Consider the following 23,337-nt stretch of genomic DNA (forward strand, 5'->3'; position numbering starts at 1 on the left):
CTTTTCGGGTCCTTTCTTTATTCTGTATGTGTGAAGTGTTGGAGGTGATTAATATTTGTTTTCCCTCCTCTGTGGGAGAGGAAGCCCCCCGACTGATCCTCTGTGAGACCCACTTAATCCCCAAGCAGGTCCACACCAGCTCTCGCCGTTTGCCTGTGCCGGGGTACCGGCTGACAAGAGTCCTTGAGAGGCGTTGGTGAAGTTTTATTCACGGTAGACAAAGTCTTTAGTGGTTGCCTGGTCACTTTTCCTTCCCCAAATAAAGTAGAAGAGAACAGTGTGGTGACAAAAAATATTCCAGGTTAGATTAGTCAGGCCAAAGGTAGGGTTTCAAGTTTGGATGCAAGACTGCAGAATTAGAATATGACAGGGTCTGTTAAGGTCTGGCGTTGACAGACACCACGCTCACTTTGGGGCCACATGGCAGCCCTTAAAGGAGACGGCAGGTGCGCTCGCTCCAATGGCTTCAAGTTTCCCGTGCGTTGTAAAAACACAGCTGTCCGTCTGCATCGGCTCGCCTTTCTCTCCAGCTCCTTGTTGCCTCGTTGGCGTCGCCGGCCAGATCGCAAACACCCGCTGATGCTCTTTAGAGCACAAATGGACAGACCGGCAGGGACCGCCAACGCGTTTGGCAAATGGGTGGGACTGCGACGACGGCAACTGGACACCACCGTAATATTTAGCAAATATACACATAGCAGTAAACACGATCGGGAGAGGAACATTGGTCATATCGTATGATTTCTAGTGATACGGAAGCTTTTTTTGTTGTTGTAATGATACACAAATATTTATGGAGTTAGTGTTTTGTATATGCAATTTAAAAAGGGAATAGTTCTAACATATTATGCAAATGACTTGTGTATACTAGAAGACCTTTTTGCTGCCTAGTTTAATAACCATGGACCACAACAGTACAATAATCCAGACTAAGGAGCAGCAGACAACTAGAGTACTTGGGTACCTTCCAAACCATACGATTTATAATAAAAAGCAATGCATTTTAAACTATTTCTAAAATGTAATATTCTATTCAAAAATTGAAAAATTAAAAAGTGTTGGGTTTTTTTTGTTGCAAAAACTCAGGTTTTCCCTCCAGACTATAAGAATATTTCAGTGCAACACTTGCAAATACAAGCAATAACACATTCTTAATTAATTGCGTCCAATTAATGTAACCTGTAAGGAGTGACTTATAATACTGATGAGTGCAAATGCTATACATCCAATTCACTTGTAAGGATGAATAACAATTGTTAATTCTGCCTCTGCCAGACAAAATGAAATGTCTGTCCAGCGCAGTCAAAGGCAGCCAATGAGTTATGTTAGAGAATATCCACATGGAAAATGTTTCTAGCAACTTGTTTCCAATAACCTATTGGGATACAAAATATCACAATCTACCACCACATCGATCGATATATTGTCACACCCCTATACAAGATTTTCAGTGCTGCAGGATTTACAGTACGACAAGTACTACGGTGGGGCGGCATGGTGGCAGTTATAGTGAAGGAGGAATTAGTTGTAGTGTTGTTTGAGTCCCTGCTAATCCTCTGCTGATTAGTGGAATTCTCATCAGGCCTCCTTAAGAGCCAGAGAGAAAGCGGCAGAGTGGGAATGCGAACGCACACACATGCATGACGAATACAAGCCCCGCCCTCTCTCCTCGCAATGGACTTTCTCCGGCTAATAAGACCTAAGGTCACCTGAGTTGGCCGCACTAATTCCGCTAGATTAACGCTCTCGCTGTCTCGCTTGCAAGCCACTCCAGCCCGAACCCCCCGCCCCGGCAAATCCCGAGGTAAATGCCGGCAGCTTCCGGCTGAGTAGCACGCTGGATTACAAGGACAACGGGATAATATTTACAAGGCCCGTTGCCAGTGGTGGAGAATAAACAGTCGCGCTGCTTCTTTTTAGCCTACCCTGGCTTTTCAATCCCAGAGTAGAGTGTATGCGCCTAATGAAGGAGGTTACTTATCTAAAGCCTGCTGCTTGTTGAGCTGATGGCGACGATTACTTGGGGATGATTGTTCAAAGATGCTGAATCATGTCATCCCCTCTGTCTGTTTTCAGGAGGTGAAAGCTGTAAAATGGACAACATGGGCTTTCTTTGGGTCAATTTCCGATATTTATGGTAATCTTTAAGGATGGGGACGGAAATCGGGCCTCATGGCATCATTTTTCGGGGATTGGAATCAGGTAAAGAGAGGTATGAGAGGAAGAGCCTGTTTGAATGCTTATGTTAGAGTGACATTGATGGTGTTAGACGTCTCATTTCTTTGGCCAATAGATTTTAAATTGAAAAGCTATTTGATCAAAATGAATTTGTTGTCTAGCACCGTCAATGGCAGTCGAAGAGTTAACATAGACACTATTCTAGTGGAAAACTCGTCTAGCAGAAAGTGTAGTTGTGCCTTAAACAGTGATGCCTTTTTAAATGATAGAATATTAAACTTTGGTGGGGGGATATCGATAACCTATTGGAGAACAAAGTATCGAATTATATCTTAATATTGGCTTACTCAAAGCTTATTCGTCAACAAATCAGAAAACTACATGGGGTGTTTCTTGGATGCATTCCGTCAGTTTGTCGTGATGACGATTAGTCCTCAAGTCCAGTTAACACATAAGTATTAAAATATATACACAGAGCTTTGGACAGGAAACCCCCTAGAGACAAGGGTCACCACAAGTGATGGATGGACTTTTTGTTATCTCTACTGTAGATGGCACTGTTAAGCTTGACTACTTGCACGCGATTGCGGGAGGGAACGCTCAGCGTCTGCTCCTCGTTATAAGGGGAGGAATTCATAATAAAAGTGGGGAAGAAGTGGAGATGGTGAGGGCCGGGGGGGACAGGGGGCGGGATGGGGGTTCAATAACATCAATTATCTCAGTCATCACATCATGTTGTGTTAACATGTTAGCTCCACGGGGAACAAAAACAACCCTGCGGACAAAAGCGTAGGTAGAGGCATGTTTCTTTTTCCTTCATCTGGTGTTTTCTTCAAGGAATCGCCAGCAAGGAAGGAGGGGGTGGGAGTTCGGTGAAAGGTGAGGGTGTTATTGTAGTCGAGTCAAGAGGAGGGCAGCGTGTCGCTCGCACGCAAGGCCCAGCCAGACCTAAGAAGTCGACGTTTGTAACAAGGGCCGACAGACTCTAAAGGAAAGATGCCGACCGTCCATCTGGAGACATGGGATGACCTCAGTGTTGTTTTCAGACAAAATACGGCAGGGAAGCTTCATTAGTTGTCGCGTTGTTTGCCCTAGACAGGAAGTCCAATACAGGTCGGCGTGGAAGCACACATGGCCGCAATGATGTTTGCAAACATTGAACCCCCTTGCTATTACGTCATGTGAACTGATAGACTGGGACGTAGGGACCTGGCCGGTCCTGTCTGCTGACCTTCAGTCGAACCCTCAAACTGTCATTTGGGTCATTTTCCCTTTTGAGTCACTAAAGTCTAATAAAAGGCAGGTGCCGGCCGGGAAGGAAAAGTCCACAAATAGTGTCAGCGAGCCTCAATCTTATCAATTCTGTCCGTCATTAAAAAGGACTATTTCATGATTTGCTACCTATTTTTACCTCAGATGTGATAATGTATTAATGTATTATTTGAAATGTTATTGTATCATTTTAAATAAATACTAATTTTATTTAAAAAGATGAATTGATAACATTCAAATAAATAAAAATAGCACGTAAGATGGTAAGTTTGCCCAGTTAATTAACTCCTGGTAACGTTGAAAAAAAGAGAAATTGTCCTGGAATCGTCATTAACACTTTGCTAATATTGGCTCAGTAAAGTGAAGGCCAATGGCTCTATTTGATTCTGTCTTTAACCATTTTTTTTCCTGCCACACAACCTCAATCGTTTCAAGAGTAAAAATCCATTTAGGTTTTATTCTCACTATTCCACAGAGATAGTTGCCATTTGTGGGCTTTTCAAACCCAAAACTTCATGAGAACACTAACAAAAAAAGGCTAGAAACTATGCCTGAAAACATACATACACACACACCCACATATATATATTTTTTTTAGTATGAAGTGAACAGAATGGAACAACTATGATGTGTGTTTTCCAAATATACGTGGCAGGAACCAGCAGTGTTTCTTTCACCAGACTAATCAGAGCAAAGCAATTACATGGGCGCTCGGAGGGGTCATCGCCCAAGGGAAGGCGCTGGTTTCAATGGCAGTTTGCCCATTAAAATATCATCAGTGCACACCGTTTATTTAAGGAGACATTGGAAACTTCTGTGCTACTGTTGACGCTCCTTCCGCTGTAGAGCAAAGAAAACTAAGTTTGGAAATCCAAGTGCCAATAGAGGTGTACTTTATGTAAAAATGTAAATTTTAAGTTGATGTTGTATAATAATTTTCAACTATTCAAAGAAGTTTGGCCATTTCGTTTAGAAAACTAAATAATAGAGTTTCAGGGTTTGTACTGACAAAATGAAAAAAAATCAGAGTTATATCAGTAACAAGATTTACTATGGAACAAAGTACAAAGACTAATGGCCTGACCATTCATATCTCGCCGTCAGAATCACTTTGCTGGTGTATATTTTCCCTTCACATCACTGTCCTGCTCTCTTGAGTGTATAGAGAGTTGTCACTGAGACAAACACGCATTCTGTGCAGTAGCTCCTCAAATCTCTAGTTCTTAGGCCACTCTGTATGATAGTGAGTGGACATCTTGAGGCTTGATTAGCACAGTTAGCCCTTCTAAGGCTCTAGCTGTTTACAGTGGATTATAGTAAGGGAGGCAGGGGTTAAATAACCCCCCCTCATCTCCGCCACCATCACCACTTCGCTGCCATCCCCCCCATCCGGGCTCCCCGCGGCAGGGTTCGGGCTGACAGGTACGTTGGGATTTGGCAGGGAGCTTTTTTTTTTTTTTTTTTTGCATGAGAGCCAACAAGGAAGGCTGAACACGGCGGATTAGCGCGGGATTAAGTTGTCAGAGTCTGCTTTGACGGAGAAACTGCAGAGGAATAAATTGCAATCTGTTTGAGGAAGAGAAAGGAGGCCTAGCGCCACGCAAACAGGGCGTCTTGTCCTGTCGTCTTGTCTCGTCTCGCCGCCTGTCCAAGATGACAGCCCAGGCAGAAAATCATTAAAAAGTTATAAACAAAAAAAAAGGGGGCCAAAGCAAGGAAGGCTTGCTTGTCGAACCTCCATCTTTGGCTTCTTGTTAAAGTCACCGATTGGACGTCACAATTGAGACATTAATAACTTTAATTAACTAATTGTCAGTATTTTTGTGTGATGCCAATTGGATAATATAATAAAAGTATACTACTATTTCAATAAACTTAAATACGACAGCTCAGAATAATAAAAATTGATATTACTACAACCACATATTTAAATAGTTGTCAATTATATTTTGTTATATAAGGAATTATTATACGTCATAACTAAAGATCATAATAATAATAATCATGTTTTTTCCCCCTTATTTTCTAGATGACATTGAACTACACGCCACGCTGCTTTTCGTGTCATGGAAATGCCAATTAAAGGGCTTACTGCATTCCGTCTGCCGCTGCTACATCATTATGAATTCACGTGTGTACATTAAACTTATGAATATGCATCACCATATACAACATTTGCCAGCAGACTTGTGACTTGAATTATAATAAAGAAGCAGCACCAGGCTTTTGGTTGCCATCCTCTCATCATCAGATATGAATATATACACGTATAAAACACAAATATAATCCACCAAAAAAAGAACTAATGGTATTTTACTCCCTGAAATATATCGCAATGATCTCTTCCTCATTAGTACCACATTTCTCCCAAGTCAAAAAAGGTCATTGGATAACGGCTGACAAATTACCCCCAGGGAACCCTACTCCACCCGTGCACCTGATTGATGGTGCATAGGCAGAAAAGGGTGGGGCTTGTTTTGAGGAGCCTGGGTCAAGTAAACTAAACCAATACATAAGCATAAAAGCACAAGTGGCACTTTGGCATTTTATTAACTTTAGCAACCTTTTTATTATCATGTCATTGTTAGTGAGGTTGAACTAAAAAGGAAGATATTTGCCCTTTCAGGGGCAGTGATCACTACAGTGGACAAACTGCCTATATCCTGTTTGCTAAAAGCTCAAAAGCAGAAAGTCCCACAAGTGTTATGCTGGATCGCAGCCTAATTCTGAGAATGATGCATTGATTGAGCCTCTAATAATGCTCTGAATGTTGTAAGAGAGTAGTCTGACTTTGCATTCAGCACACGCACACACAAGCCAGTTGACGCCAACAAAGGCAACGTGCACACTCACATTCAAGGCTACCAAATTACTCGACAGGACAATTAAAAGAGCGCTAAGCCACTATCGGAGTGGAATATTCCAGATAGGATAAGCACGCAGGGCCTCTCTTGGGTGTCCTGTGGGTGTTGACTGATCTGCAAGTCACAAGTGCCACAGACGGCAGCTAATCAATCAAAAAGCAGACAAAAATTGTGGCACAATGTGTAGAAAATGGGCTGAGTTTGATTGAGGTTCAGCATCTTGGCCTCTCTCTATGGGACAGCAATGATTATTATTGCTGAAACATACACATGTTAAAACAGGACAGCACACAAGTTCGGTGAGGATTAAAGTTCAGCTATTGATGATGTTGACTGAAAGGCGGGACTTTAGTGACCTCCTTCTCATCAATTATTTAACCAGTGTTACAAGCGGCACCACTATTTATTTTTAGGAGGGTGAATTTGAGATCCCTAAAATACACTAGTGCATACAAACAAAAATCAGTGCCTTGTCGGGCATTAGAATAATGATCAACAAAGTGATTCCAAGAGTGCTTATAGGCCCTAAGAGTAATGGATCCCTGTAGAGAAATCAGTGCTCTGTGCTTCCAACAATGCCACTCTAATCTTTATAATATTAACTTAATACCAATGAGCCAGTGAGATTTTTTACGCTCTTGTAATAAAGGCCGGCTTCATTTTACTTGGGATCAAGTCCACTGGATGCACTTCATTCTCCCACTAAGTCGCTCTCAGAGGCGGGATCAGCGCACCGAGATTCTCTCCGTGTTTGCTCTTCGGGGCCACCCGATATTCATTAATCATTTAGAAAAAGCCGGCGAGGCTTCGGGTGATGTCCGTTCTGTCAGCGAGGCTTTTGTCACAGTTTCCACACGGCCAAGCCTCTGACCTTCTGCTTTTATTGGGGTTCCATTGCAGGAATGGCAGCAAGGTTTGATTTACTCCAGGCTGGGGGAACGCCGGGCAGGATTAATAAGAGTTGGCAGTCTGATGGGTTTACAGTTCTGAGAAGGGGGTTTGAAAGGTTGCGCACTTCTGTGACATTTTGAGCGAGCTGCTGTTCCAAGTATTCCGGCGGGCATTAGCGGGTCGTCTGTGGTGGCGCTCCCCCCTCGCCTCATAAATCAAAATCTCCAATGGCCTCCCCCAGCATGGCCCGCATATCAGACTTACTAAAGGATCTTCTACAGCCCAGATTAGCACGGTGCTCTCGTTGAACTTTAAATCAGCCTTGTTCCCAGTTGCGCCGGTGTTGTAAAATAAACGCAATGGCTCCAAACTTTCACACAACAAAAAGAACAATGAAAGTGAGCACCAAGCACAATGGATGGCGACGGGGTCCACTTTTAGCACCATGAGTGACTCCCCGCTAGCAGCTGCTTCAAATCATAAACTCTCTTCGTAATCCAGTGGGCATTCCGGCTAGCAAACTAAACAGCACCTGCACCAGCCATCCCAAACCTTTGCAGGACTGGGCTTCTATTTTAGGGCCAGAGCACCGAGGCGCTTGATCCCTTAACAAAATAAATGCTTGACACATAATCCCGGCCTTCACCGCAGAAGTCTGCAGTGTAGGAGTCAAGGATGATATACAACGGGAGGCGGCGTGGACTCCGAAGACAGGCCACCGTCACTCGGGATGGCCCCGCTTGCCGACATGATGGAAGCCTTTGGCTATTTTGGGGAAATCCGTACACAGACTCCCGCTTTAAGATTGACATTTGGCTCGACCTCGCTGGTATTGGCCCGCAGCGTCGATCCCTTGATCGTGGTTCTGCTGCGGTTGGGAAACATCCCACTCCAAACCCCTGCTCCTATTCGTGCATGTTTTGTAATGCGTCAATATTACCAGAGGCTCTACAGACGTGTTAGTTTTGAGCCTCCGTGACTCTCGCCCCCTTCGACGCTTATCCAGAGATTACATTCAAATAGATTTGTGTTTCGGCATTTACTACGCCGGCCTTGGTCTAGAGTTAGGGAGAAAGTTTTGATGGCTGCACACCTTAAATTTTGGCATTATATATATATTTTTTTACATTTACCCTACCTAACACTGCTTCTCTTTATCTAACCTGAATCAAAACCTGCCTTCTCTTAACGCACATCATGAACAAACAAACATTTGAGAATTAAAACAATTCATTTTATCTGCGTATTTCAATACTTGCGAGAGTTGATACAACATGAAAACCACAACATATGTATGATTGCGATTCTCTGGGAGGCGCCCACTCCCTCTGACTCTGCGCCTCCTCAACACCTGACCTCCAGTTGCACTTTGATCCTCATTGCCCTGGTCTTTAAACAAGAATGCCCATTACAAAGTATGCCAGTACAGTAACAGGCTTTCACGGTGGGGCACGTGTGTTCCCCCTTCTCCCCTGGTGTATAAATCACCTGACCTCGACTCAGGGTTGATCGAAAATCTACAGTATGTTGGCGTCACGAAAATACGTGCCTTCCATCTCTAGGATGGCGGGATTTAACATGAGCGGGGGATGTACTGGCGACAGTAAGGGGGCGGGGGGTGATGGAGATGGATGGTGCTAAGCTCAGGGTGGAGCCATCAGCCAAAGTGTCTCCCCCGCTTCTCTCAATGAATCACAGCAGCTGGCAAGACGGAAATGCGCCACGACGTTAAACGCATGGAAAATGGATACTATTTGGCGAGTTTTGTGTAGAATAACACGAGGAGCAGTTTCAATCAAAACCACATGCTGTTTGAACGTGATACAGAGTACTTCAGCGACAACCCTATGACTCAAAATACCACCAATCATAAACATGAGAATATATTAGTCTAACAGAGCATTTAGGAAAATGCAAAAAATTGCCAAAAATGTCAAAATGCCTCAACTGTGCCACATTTTGATGTCCTACATTGACAATGTGGCGTTTAGACAATTGGATTGCACAGGAGTTGTTTCAAAAAACTTCAATTTGTCCTCAAACCTTATCCGCATAATTGCAAGAGCAACCGTGAACGATGCTTTTGCAAGCCAGACCAGTAGTTGGCACTGTAATTGCGACCACAATACACCAAATGTTTTCATTGGATGACAGTAATAACTTAAAGAATATTACTGACAATTTAAATCGTGAACATGGATTGTGTATAGCTTGTCATATCTTTTAACTTGTGTTTAACTATTTGTTAGCACAGAGGGAGTCAAATAGATACTTAAAAATTAATCATGTAACAGTACACAAGAACTTGTGGTCCGACTATAAGGTTGGGAAATATGGGTACCTACTCCCAATATATAAGGGTTTGCGTTACAACGATATATTGTCACGTCTAAGTAATTTAAACAAAATCGTAATGTCAAAATACATAAGTAGCTGCAAAAGCCCTTTTAAATATATCACCAACTACCAGAAAAACAAATTTTAAGCCGTGATGCCTACTAGGTAGAGTCTAAACTCCTCTGTAGTTGATTACCCGAAAAATAATAATAGCCCTTAACTGTCAGTGTGTGTTGTGCAGCTGAAAAACAGTGGGCTGATCAGCTGGTGCAGCTGTCTGTGCCGTTTACAGAGTGCGACACCTCTGACATTGTGTGAAATGACAAGAGCTTGCGTCCGCTCGTAAATTCCCTGCGCCGTGATTTTGTTAACCTCTGGCGCTTTGCAGCAACCTCGTAGCACCCACTCAGTCACGGATACGATTCGGCTCACTTTTCCACAGATCATCACTGAGGCTTGCGGGGTGCACTGCTTTGACGCCCAGGGACTTCTATTGTCTGACACTTGTGTGCATTGATTGCGTATTTTAAAACAGAACATTAAGTGATCAGGTTGCAAATCTAGCTTCTGGCCTTTTAGTGAAATACATCTTCTGAGCTTGCTTTACGGAGACACGGCCCAATTCAATTAAAATCTAGGTACAATTTGCGTCAAACAAAACTCAAACATGCACAAAATTGCTTCTATGAAAAAAAATTACAAAGAAAATAGGATTACTCACAAAGATTTGCACTAAATGTGTGTGATTTCCGTGTTTTTTTCTTCATATCGCAATATATCGATCATATTTCCCAACTCTGTGAAAAATACCAACTTCACACACCTTTGTTCAAATGCCTTTAAGCAAAAGTTCATCAATTTTTGTGATTTATAATATATTAAGGATATTTAATATGTAAGGGAAGTGCTGTGCTGAACTTCTCTACCCAAAACGATCATATATCTAATTTTTCACTGAACTGAACACAATTAAGCATTCTTTCCTGACTCTAATCAAGCATTTTGTCTCACAGGAATTCTTGACCGCCATTTATCACTATGTGGTGGCCATTAGGAAGTGTGCGTAACATGCGTGTCAGTGCACGTGTTTACATGTTCTGTCTCGTGAGGTCAGCTAGGTGCTTCTTTGTTTAAAACTAAAAAAGTCCCTGCGATGCCAGTGTTGCTTGATGGATGTGTCTTGTGACCGACCAGCACCTAGTCAAATACTCATTAATGCACCCCCGCCAAAGTCCTACAACGTAAATACCACACTAATAGTTTTTCTGTGGAGTTGTGCTTCTAGGATGGTTTTATTTTGTATATATTTGGTCAGGTTTTGTTGCATTCTAATGGGATTTTACTCACTCCATAATACGAATTATAATTGTGGCTGTGGCAGGCACATTAAATTAAAAATGTTCCTCAACATCTTCAATAACACTGAATGAGTTAAGCAATGTTCTGACCAAGACATGATCGAAATAGTTTAGATTGGAGTATGCAGTTATTTAGTCTTAAAAAAATGAAGTAATTTTATTATATTTTGGTGGTAAATTGTCATAAATTGTTATATATATTTTTTCATTGTATCTGGAGGGCTATTTTGTTGTTCCTCGCGCCACTTTTCTCCCGCTGTGCCATGTAACACTTTGTCGTGGCCTCTCGCGCTCAGCGGGACTTCAATTAAAAACTTTCCTGGCTAATCCGGGGTTAACCCTTTTTGTTCGCCTGCCCTTGTGGATACTTCCAACAACTGAAAGAAAAGAAAATAGAAGTCGAAGGAAATGTATATTTGTGCAAGAGCAAGTGAAATACACACGTTTTCTCTTTTAATTCCAACGATGACGACTTCAGGGAAAAGGCCAGATTGAGTCTACACGTCAATCTGCTCAGCGCGAGCTGTAGGATTTACTTGGGGGTTTGTCAAGCGCTCACCGCCACGGCGACAGGGTCATGGTAACCTGACAACAACGCCACAGCGCCAGTCCTTAGACAAGGCAAAGGGAGCTTCCTCTACCTACAGGAGACCCCTTTCAGAGGAATCAGAGCCTCCGCCTGCTAATCCACGCCGAGCAACAAGTCGTTGACTTAGCGACTAATTTCATCCTCTTCTCACAGGGGGAAAGAGGGAGAGTGACGGATTATGGGATGAGAAATGACCCAGAGGAGGGAATGTAGCGGCAACATCACAGATGAGAGAAAATCCGCCGCCACTTTTTTGTGAGAAAACAACTTTTGAGTCCAGCCCAAAAACGTCTCAAGTGTCGGCAAGACTGATCAACTCGCAATTACTCGCTTTGGTTAGCTTTGGTTTTCGCTCATCTCCTTCTAACCCTACTGGATATTGCCACGTTGTCATCGATCCGTGCCAATTCAACCCGTCTTTTTGTGAACTTTTTCCCACTTTTCTAGTGTTGCAATCACATAGCATTGCTGTATTTATTATATATACATACATATATCAACATATTAGTGAGGGAGCATGGTGAGAGTGATAAATATGTCCGCCTCATAGTCCTGAGATCGAGGGTTCAATCCCCAGGTGACTTCTGGAATTTGTATACGCCCGCTGTGCTTGCGTGGGTTTTCTATGGGTACTCTGGTTTACTCTGACATACTAAAATCATGCATGGTTGGTAAATAGAACATTCTAAACTGAATGAATGAATGACTGAAAATTGTGTTAAAATATTCTCATAGTCTGGGAGGAGGAGGACAAATGTTTTTGACAGATTTTCCTTACAGTACAAAACAATAAACATGCATTTTTTCCAACTCGCTTTCCCTTTAATATTGTAAAATATCCATGATTGCTTTCCTGAGCCACTTATGGATGACTGCTGGATAACCAAATTGTGAGATTATCATGAAGATAATGGGTGGCCCTCAGGGGTCCAACTACATCCAACAATTCGAAAAAAAAAACTTTACGACTACTCTACTAGTACTTCTTATTCCTCATGTCTTTCTACCTTCCACGACTGAACCGAGTAATTCCTGACGCCACATCCACTTGTCTCTTCCTACACAAGCGGCTAATCCGCACAAAGTGCCCTACAATAGTCATCGTGCCTCGCTCCAAAAATGTTCTTATCAGCCAGGCTGTGCGGAATACAGTCCGAGGACATCCTGCCTTATCTGAGCACTCGTCAAGACACTTTGGCGTGTGGTGCTAGTGGACGACTCCTCGCCTCAAGTAGACTGGACATTGTCAGTCCAGGAATGTTGTTGCGGGGGTCTTATCAGTCGTTAAAGCAGCTCTGGAACCCACGGGGAACGACTTAGATGCTCCGTTTTGGTGCTACAACCCCCCCAAAGAAACCTCCATCTTGGCAGATTTAAAGCTGAGGTGCAAAACATTAAGTGACTCTTAAGTGTCACACAGGGTTGAATTATTTGCCTTCTCTACCTCTGTGCTGGCTCTCTTAGACAGCATTCTGATGTGCAATGTGTGGTTTATTTAGAACAATCACAGTAAACATCAGTGACCAAAAGGGTTAGTTCGAGGTCCGGAGTGGACAAAAAAGTTTTCCAAAGTAGTGAAAAGTCATGCAGGGTCAAAGCTCTGCAGCTTCAGACCAATACGTGTTGGGGAAAAAAATAATTTGTGATGTCTTACATCATGTTTAACAATTTATATAAGTTCAGAGAAGAGTTAAAGATACGCCTTTGAACAAAAAAAGTGAAGACCTATGTGATAATTTAGAGAGCTTTTTTCTTTACTAATGTACTTTATTTCAACATCCTAAAAGCATACAAAATGAAATAAGCCATAAAGACGATGGTAGACAATCACTATTAGAAATTATGGGTAGCTTTTTAAATTACGAGGGTCCTTATAATGTTCCTTTCGCAATGTGTTGATAGAACAATAATCAATAAACGGGTTAGGAAATGAATCTACATTTGTTCCATATTTTAAAATCTATATTCCCACCTGCAGTAATGCGACAAAATGAGTAGTGGTGCTAATCCTCGTCCCCTACGTCAGGACATGAAACTGAATTGAACTCTGCTGTTTGTGCACACAGAGGCCCGCGGGTGTTGCGCTCTATTATCGTGTTGTTGGTGAAAAGCTGTCGTCGGGAAACGACTCGGACGAGAGCCTATCGCTGCTTTTGTTGTGGCGGGAGGCGGAGCTTTTCAGTGCCTGTCCGCACCGAGTGACGCTGAACAGAGGCGATCTGATAAACGGGGTCATTTTTTTACATGTCCCCATAGTGAGATAATCAGGCCCTTTCAGAAAGATTTCTAAAACACCTTAGTTGCCTGATAATTGAATAATACTGGCAACAATTGCTTTTGACACAATATTGATACTTTGTTTTGAAATAGGTGATCAATATTGTTCTGTCAAGAATCAAAATATCATTTTAGAAAGACGGTCTAATAAAAGAACCAATAACTAAAACTAGAAAAAGTTTATCTAAGTTATCCCATTGACTGCCATTGACTTTGCCTCTCTTAATAAAAATGAATTGGATGTCTTATTATTTTGTGGAAGTGTTTGTTTTTGTTTGTGGGCTCATGTGTGTGTGTGTGTTTGTGTTATTTTAATTTCTGCATGTTGATATGTTTTACAGTTTGCCTGTGTTTTGTGTATGTGCAAATTGTGTTTACTACTTTGTTTTTTGTCGTGATAATATATATGTAAAAGTTGCTGTGCGTATTTTTTTTCGCCTATGCTAACCAGTGTATGTTTTTGCATGTATTTTTTGTATGTGTTGAAGATTTCTTTGTATTGATTCATTTATATTTATTTTGCAAATATTGTGTGTGTGTGTGTGTTTCCATGTTTGCGTGCGTTGCATTGGAAGTTTTCTCTGCGCAAATGTGTGTATAATTTTTTTTCTACAGTATTTGTTTGTGTGTGTTGTTTGTTTATTAGATGATCAGAGCAAAGCCAGCAGAGAGGAAAACAGTAACCAGCCAAACCCTCCAAATGGCCACCAGTTCAAGGCGAACGCAAAGACTGCCGACAACTTCGCCCCACCGCGAAAAGGCCAGATTAACGCGGCGTGAGTGGTGGAGCTAAAAGTGACTTAGCGAGGCTTACTTGAGCACTGCGGTGGGGACTGAAGGCCTCGTGAGGGAGCTGACAACAGCACTCCATCTTGAGAAGGCGCTGGATCAGAGAAATTCGTTCTTAATTCCATCACTTGTGCAATCTGTGGCAAAGAAAAAACACGTTGCCAGCCAACAGATACAGATACAGTACAGAAAACAACTTCCAAGATACCAACACAATACAAAGACTGTATTTAGGGTGTGTTGTACTGTATATTTCGCTCAGTAAAATGCAACTTTGCCAGGTCTCTGTGTGGCTCTTTGGTCTGCACCAGAGTTTTCTGTATTGTATTATATTTGCAGCAGTGCAAAATGTAAACACCACAGTCTTCTTAGACTTGGTTTAGAGCAAACAGGGCAAGTGTGATGCTATTTTGGTTCATTGGTATTTTGGTAACTCATTCATTGTGACTGTTACAGACATCAAATCTAATTCAACTTGGAAGGTTACCATGAAGTGATGTCATATTGAGTCATTTTTGATGTTCAAGTGTGTCCAATGAATTTTTCCTGAGGGGGTTGACAGCAATAACTGATTTTTTATTTTATATTTTTAATTATTGGAATTTTTATCCTCCAAAATATGATGTGATCGCAAACAATTTCCGAATACGTCGAGTTACTTCACTTTGGCACGTTATTTTCTCCACCAACGTGCAATCCATCCGTATTTTAACAACGTTCAGCCTTGCAGAAAGAAAAACACGGCAAATGAGTCCATGTCATATTTCAGTCAGCATCAATGCAGTTTGCCAAAGAAAGTACACTTAAGAAAATAACTAAAATGGGTCAGCAGCTACTTCACTAAATGCTAGATGACTACATAATTTCCCTTTAAATGTAATCTGATGCGAGTACATCCCCCAAGGTCAAAAATATTTGTGAGCAAGCATTATTAAGAGAAAATATCACCTGTCCATATTTGCATGCATTTTCTCTTACCAATGTAACAGTGTTTTTAAAGTAAGTCACATACTTCATACAAGAAAATAAATCTCATGAAAAACCATCAGCCAATACTGAAATGAGGAAGATATGGTCTCAATATACCCATATTTTGTTTGTTTGTCTGAAATCTGGACCTGTTTAGTTGAAAACAGTGCTGAATTTCTCACGTAAGAATGACAACAGGTTGATTGTAACTTCTGCCATCTAGTGGGAGATGATTCAATTGTTCTACTTATCACTATGCAACACTGGGATGGATGGATAAAGAAAAGTTTGTGTACATTTGGGACCAAAAAAAAAATCCACACAGTCTCATTAGTTTGGCTTTGGAGAGTGAATACTGAAGCTCAAAGATGAATAGAAGCAATACAAATTGAAATGCTATAAAATAGAGACATCTATGAGAATAATAAAATATATTAATGTAAAAACAATAACAATTCAATTGATGAATTAATGAATGAGTTGGTTATTAAAAACTCCTGCTCTTCAGAATTATTATTATTGTTTTAAATGATACTAATTGCTACAAATGCAAAAACCAAGAGAATCTCTGTGTACGTGCATGTGTCTTTTAATTGTATCCCCCACACCCAGGTTCTTCAAGTCCATTAGAATCTATTTGTGTGTCTCTTTGTTTGTGTTTGGGCTCACCTCCTTTGATAGGATTTAGGTCACACAGCAATAATTATACATCTCATGGAGTCCAAATAAACGCCACGGATTGACAAACCTGAAGAAGATGTAAGGCCATTGCAATTTAAGTTTATCTTTTTTCCCCAAAAACTTCCAAGTCTTTTTTTTTTTTTTAGGGTGGTGGCCACCCTCTGCTGGCTACCTAAGGAAAATACAGTGTGTATCTTTAACATTTGGGTTAGAACTAGTGAGGAGCTATTCTGAGGGCCCATCTAGGTCTCCACAATAACAATAATAATGCGTTGTTTGAAAGATGAGAGATTTTTAGCCTTCCAGCCCAAGGCTACGCTCATAGTCCACAATGCTCCCCTCTCTCTCTCCCTTTTTGTGGTTGCTTTTGTTTATTTAAAAAGCTCTCAAAGAGTCCCGCAGGGCTTGTTTGCTCATGGAAGAAGTCAGGAAAAGCCAAATATCTTTTCTTCTCTTCTTCCCTTGACTCTTTTGCAGCTTCTTCAGCTGCTTGAGCCCCCCAAAATCCTTAGAGTGACTCTAGCCCCTGTTTCCAAAGTCCCCCACCCGCAATCACTATAGTACTGGCTTCACATTTACGGTTTCAAATTTCCTTTGTTCATAATCTGCAAAACACTCCAAAATAACCAAAATATCAACTCGAATGTCTTTTTTAAATTACGGTTTACAAATATGGAAAGATTGTGTTTTTAAAATATAATTATTCATTTTTTCTTTTGACATATTAACTCATCAACTGCCATTGGCAGCAATAGACATCCAATTCATTTTGACTCAGAGGGCTGGCAGCAATTGTTTGTGGTAAAATAGGCAACAAAAGGGCCCAAATAGATGTCATATTTTTCTTTCTAGATAAGCTTGTGATTGGGAAGTATTAGTTGAAAATTAATCAGTTTGAAGTGGTGCATCTGCATCATATTTCCAACTTATAATGCACAACAAATGGATGAATGGATCTTTAGTTTGAATTCTATACCTTTTCTTAAATGGTACATCCCTCCCTGCCATACACGGCAAAAGGCGTCCAATCTATTTACAGTGAATGACCACTGTCGACCCCCCCAGTCAAATGAAGAGCTAATTGGGTTTGAATTGACAGGGCCTCTTAAAAAAAAAAGCCAAACAAATCACGAACCTGATTCTCCAACGATTATCCGTACGACAGCACTCGTCGCTCCGGCCCACCTCGGATCGGGCGGTTTTGGTCTGACCGGCGCATTAAACAGGATGAATATTGATCTGCTAAAGAGAGAGAGAGAGAGAGATTTATTTATTTCACGCTCCATCCAAAAGATCAACTGCGAGCGGCTTTGGAGCGGATCTTGCGAGGTCTTATGGCGCAAAGCTAGTGCACACACGCCACTTTGGACTTGACATTTTGGGCCTGGAAGAAGACCAAACAGTAAATTCAGTCCAATAATCCCAGATAAATGAGATGATCACTAGCAAAGCTTAGAGGTAGTTAAGTGGCCTAACGCTAAATCGGCTAACACCGGCAGTGGGGGGAGTGGGGGGGGGGGGGTGGTTTGGGTTGAGTACCAGACTTGTAGGATTTTTATTAAACTTTTTTTAATTATGATTTCCACGAGATTAGACCATTCATTGTAATTATGCTAAAACAAATTTGAATTATTTGCAATTACTATTATACTACATTCAAATACAATATTTCATTAATTAATCACATACTTAAAGGCAATTTAGGGAACATTGTTAACTACAATTGCAATCAAACTGAATATTGTTTATCTATATATGATGTGCTGGATGATTATTATAATTAGTGGCCTATCATGAATCTTGAATTATAAAAATTAATCAAACAACTCCCACATTAGTTTACTGTGTGCATAAATATTTAATGATAACCCAAATAAATCATGTTTTTATTACATTTATCACTATTTGGGACTTTATTATCAACATACAAATTTAATTGCTTACAGCGAATTTCTACTTTCACTTAAAGGCATTCTAAAGGTCATGTCAAGTATGACCCCGAAATACGTTTTCCTTTTAATTCAGATCAGAAATTGAATTCCCACACAATCAAAGAAATGTATTACTGATCATTACACTTGTAAGGCCTTTAGAATTTGAAAAGATTATTTGAGAGACAAATTGCAACAAGAGAATCAGACTATACATCTTTTTTTTAATGTAAACTAGACTTGTGCCTATTTCACAATTATTCACAAGCTCCAACACAGCAGTTTCTCTAATGATTCAATATTGCAAGACAGAAATATGGTCATATGGATGCCCTTGGGGGTCATGTGATCACATGGTCACGAAGCTCAGCTGTGTATCTGGACTATTTGCTTGCAATTTATTCAAAGTCCCCCACCAAGATCTCGTTCTCAGCCAGTAAGAAAGACCCAGTGAATGCAGAAATGTGATCATCATCATCATCATCATCATTATCATTATGATGATTTTCCAGTGCAAACACTTCACCGTTTCTCAGATTATATGTATTATGTATCATGGTATTTGTTTATTTATTGCTTGGCTAAAAAGTATTTGTGGTTGTTTGGGAATTTGCAGACATGCGGATTTGTGAAAGAAATGTTGGTGTAGTTAACTAAAATGTCAGTAGATGGCGTGTAATGTCTGCTTTAAAGGGTACTGCAAATCCCACGTGAAGCACATTATAGATTGAAAATATGGGATGCCAAATGACTCTTTTGAGCCCAATCACTTCAAGAAACCATGCACAATTTCTTTTGAAATTCATTATTGAACATGAAATAATTACCAGAGTGTGGGAAAACTTGGTAATATTTTGGTCAATTGAATAACTATTCCATTCAAACTAATTAGCAAAAATATTTTACTACAAGACTAAATAAATAAAAACCCATGGCAGATTATTCACAATAATAATGAAATGGAATTACTTCGGCAGAATAAAGAGCAATGCAGAGGAAATAATAATTGCAAACTGTGAAAATGATAAACACCCCCCCCCCAAAATTACGTTTATTCCAAAAATAAATGCATTTAAGAAAAATTACTATGCACATAAATGTAAATTACATTTTCAAGATTACTACAATTAATATATAACAATAAATGTGCATATTAGTAATAATATAAATGATAAATGAGTAGCATGCATATCTAAATACTAAAAACAAAACATACTTTGAAGTTATTCCAAACAATAATATAAAATCTGTATTTGAAAAAATAATGTCATGACCCATTGCACATATAAAAAAAATCAAATAAACTGAGAATAGCTTTTGCAAGACACCAAAACCATAAGTGCAAATAAAAATAAAACCAACAACAAATGATAAGCCATGCTTGTAAAACAATTCATTGAAAATCCCAATAAACACGAAGGCAGTGGAAAAGATGGAGCATTTGTGATGGCTTGGAGGAGTTATGACTCGGAGAAAAAACCCGGCCGAGGGCAGGATTGTCCAACACAGGGGAGCTGACATCTCGCACAGCTTCTCATAAAAGGCACTTGCATGTCTTGAGCCCGTCAAATTAAAGTGGGAATTATTGTAAAGGGGGGAGGAGGGGCTGTGGGAGCTCTAATTGAGATGGATTTGATTGCATCTCCAAAGAAAAAGAAGAAGTGGACGCTTCCATGTCCTGCTTCCCAAATTTACAGCCGTGCGGCAGGACATTATCTTCTTCTTCTTCTTCTTCTTCTTCTTCTTCTTTTTCTTCTTCTTTTCAACCCAGTTGACGCCATCCGTCTTGCCTGAGCCAAAAAAGTGTCAAGGCCCGTGAAGGCGAACGTGCCGTGGCAAAGTGAGCGCATTCAAGGAAGGCCAAATTGTGCGTGTGTGCAAAGAATGTCTTGTGCAATGCGGGGAAAGCGTCGCTCATCAAAGGCGCGAGATGGGAGCTTCTCCTACATGCTGCAATGCAGTAGAAATGCCTGCAGGTTACTACAATATATGCACTTTTCTTTTGTTTCACTATACAGCCAAGTGGAATGTGGCTTGCATCATTCGGAAGGAGGATGTATTGATCCACCACATTCGCTGGTTCGATTGCTCTTTGGCCAAATTTGAGGAGAAAATAGCAAGGAACTGCAGGCAGGAATTCAAATGAAGGATATATATATATATATTTTGCATGCGAGTCCAGGTCACCTGATTTTGAGGGTCTGCCTATACAGACTAATGATCCTATATGAAAATGTATTATGTATTTTCCCTCATTGTGAAAACAGCAATATTAAAAGCATAATGATGGTTTCAATGAAGTGAAAAAAAACAATATTTTGTTTTGGAAAATCAGTTGTCCGTCACATAATGAGGTTGCAAATAAATAATGTTTAAATACTTTTGTTTTAGCATATATTTTTTCCAATATCCCTCTACTTCTGGATTATTTTTAGGCATTAAAAAAAACAAAAATTGGGTGTCTCATATTTAAAAGCATGGCTGTTTTAAAAGTTGCAATTTGCCTGAGAAATACAGCCACGGTTTGGGCCTCGGCACAGCTCAACAAAAAAGTGGCCACGCCTCAGATAAAGGTCCTTAACCTCGGGCTACGCTGAGTGGCTCTTGCCGTATTAGTGCTTAATGGAAACACAGCACACAGATTAGAATGGGGAGTCTATTAGACAGAAAGACAAAGCAACTAGCGGCATATTAAATTAAGACCAGGGTCACGTTTAATGCGGCATTAGTTCTACTATGCGCTACGGTACTGTATGGCTGCACTCTGCATGGCAATGAATTAAATTAGAAAGCAGTTTCATTAAAATGGTTACACCAAGAGAGGTAACTTACACTTCTTCTTTCTATATAGGGTTGTGATGATATATCAATACATGATTTTTTTAAAAGATGTCCCTGTTTAATAAAGGAATCAACAGGTTTCTACCTAAATCTTTTACTAAAGCAACATTTTAGGTTAATCTGTTAACACGTTGATTGCCAGGTGAATGAAAATGTTTATTCGCTTTCAAACCTCAGATTTAAAGGAGTTTAGCAATTATTTTACATGAATTATTGTTTCTTGAGGGCACCGTTAAGAGTTTCTAATATTCGATAGAATAACGCTAATGGGATTATTTGATTATTTTCAGGCAAGTGGAAAGAAAGCGGGGAAATGAGTCACATCTGTACTTGTTAACTTTGTGGTGTTATGCTAAAAAAATGAATAAAATATATGTTCGTGCACGCTTGTTACTGCCTGATCCCTTTTTAATGAAAATGGATGAAGACTTGGGGGGAGAAAAATGTTCAAGAAAACTTCGGACTTTCTTCTTTTTACGCATTCACCAGCCGACTTATGGTGACATCATGTTGGCGATGATATTTATATTAATGGGATAAGTGAGGATAAATTATAAAGGAGAAAGAAAATAAGTGAAAGAGAGGAATTAAATCTAAGCTTTACTTTGGTTTGTGTGCTTTTTCTTAAACGGACCATAAAACTGACCATTAATTGACCTGACTAATTTCTGTGCTCAAGTACTCTTCGACATACAATGTTTCAAAGCCTCTATCCAACACAATATTTGAAGTTTTACTGAACTTTGGTGTTAGCGATTAGAGTTTTTGGGAGTGGATAATGCACCGGGCAATTAGGTCAGTGTTTACTGTCTATTATATACACAGTACTGGTAATATAATCAAGACTTGTGCCAATAATATTTGTTGTTTAAATTGACTTGATTCCTATGTCATTTTTAGCTTTACTGTGTTAATGACCACTTTTGCCCCCAAGGTAGTCTTGTTGAGAAGGTATCCTAATGGAGCTTAGGCATTCAAACAAGGCCGCTATCTATATTTTGATGGTAGTTAAACATAATAAACAAATGACTCATTTCAAATAAATTACCACGTCAGTAACTTTTGTGGAAAAACTGTCCTTTTCTCTGTTTTCTGTGTAAAAACACTAAAACTAGTGCTGAACAAAGAGATGTTCATTAGGGGTGTGACAATGTATCAATATGGTGGTATATCACGATACTTTGTGTCCTATTAGGAGATCAATAGGCTCCTGCAAGATGCTACTAAGACTACAAAATAGTCCACTAAAATAGTGCGTCTTTCAATTCTTTGGCTGTCACTGACAGCAATAATAATCAAGCTTTTGAATAAAACTAAATATGATCGCATTTGTGGTTTTAAACATTGACATGGTCCAGCCATAGAGCAAATAATGGAAGGGTTAATGACTAATGTTAACATAGCCACTCTTACAAAGTAGATGTTGTCAATAATTTAAAAAAAATAGCAGAATAGCGCAAGAGAAGAAAGGCATCAACAAAAACGTATTCCGGGCAATGAATGGATGGCAGGTGCCCCAGCCAATGATGACGGCTGCCTAATGAGCACAGAACGGGCTTTGCCGGCACGGGTAGGGTTAACTACGCTTTAGGTAGAAGCCTTGAAAACAATAAGCCTCCCGTGAGCTTTAACAGTATATCCTTGGATTTAAAAGTCGCTCTCTTTAAAGTTGTAGGCGAAAAGCCCTTCAAAGCTCACCACGCCCCACGAGAGAGAGAAGCCGCTTTCTTTATAGTCTCGGCATCGACTCGCCGTCATGAGTCACCCGCCATGGCAGCCCTGCCGTCCACCCCCGCCTGCACCAAAAACCAAATTATTGGCCGAGCCAGGGAGAAAAGTGAGGCAATTAAAATGGCTCCTCAGGAGCATGATTCTGGACTTGATTAACGAGCGTTCCTCTTCTTTTTCATGTCCACTGTGTTCATTTATTCCTTTTTAATTACAGTGATGAAAAGCACAGGGGTTGGTTACATGTTTTCCTTAAGTCCGCCTGCTGATCAGGCCTAAACTAATGCCTAACTAAGACCCCAGTGTGCCAAATTGGGTGTGAGCATATGCGATCACATTGTTGGATTCAAACTGTTTCATTTGTTCTGTCATTAGGCTATATACTCATTTTTTTCTTACGTAAAAGGAATTGAAAATGAATTGAAATGCTATTTAACACTTTCACTTGTAAATGTATTGCATGTTTTTTATCCTAATGGCACATTTTTGCATGCAAGTCCGCAGCTAAAGAAGACTCAATATGTATTATTTGTTGTTGCTGCAAGTCAGTTGTGTAGTATAAAATAAGGTTGCAAAAAAATATAGATATATATATATATATTTTTTTTTTTCGGTATTCAAAATGGATAGGA

General features: G+C 40.2%; 1 protein-coding gene across 1 annotated transcript in view; it reads right to left on the reverse strand.

Moving 5' to 3' along the window:
• Positions 1–17,441, reverse strand: part of gar1 (GAR1 homolog, ribonucleoprotein) — a 31,417-nt gene extending 13,976 nt beyond the window's left edge. Inside the window, exons 1-2 of the mRNA XM_077732761.1 lie at positions 17,341–17,441; positions 14,581–14,692 (exon numbers count right to left, since the gene is read on the reverse strand). The gene's annotated coding sequence lies outside the window, so the exon portion shown is untranslated. The remainder of the gene's footprint in view (positions 1–14,580; positions 14,693–17,340) is intronic.
• Between the last annotated feature and the right edge of the window lie 5,896 nt (positions 17,442–23,337).

The sequence above is a fragment of the Stigmatopora nigra genome, chromosome 14 (genome assembly GCF_051989575.1).
Source record: "Stigmatopora nigra isolate UIUO_SnigA chromosome 14, RoL_Snig_1.1, whole genome shotgun sequence".
NCBI classification, from domain to species: Eukaryota; Metazoa; Chordata; class Actinopteri; order Syngnathiformes; family Syngnathidae; genus Stigmatopora; species Stigmatopora nigra.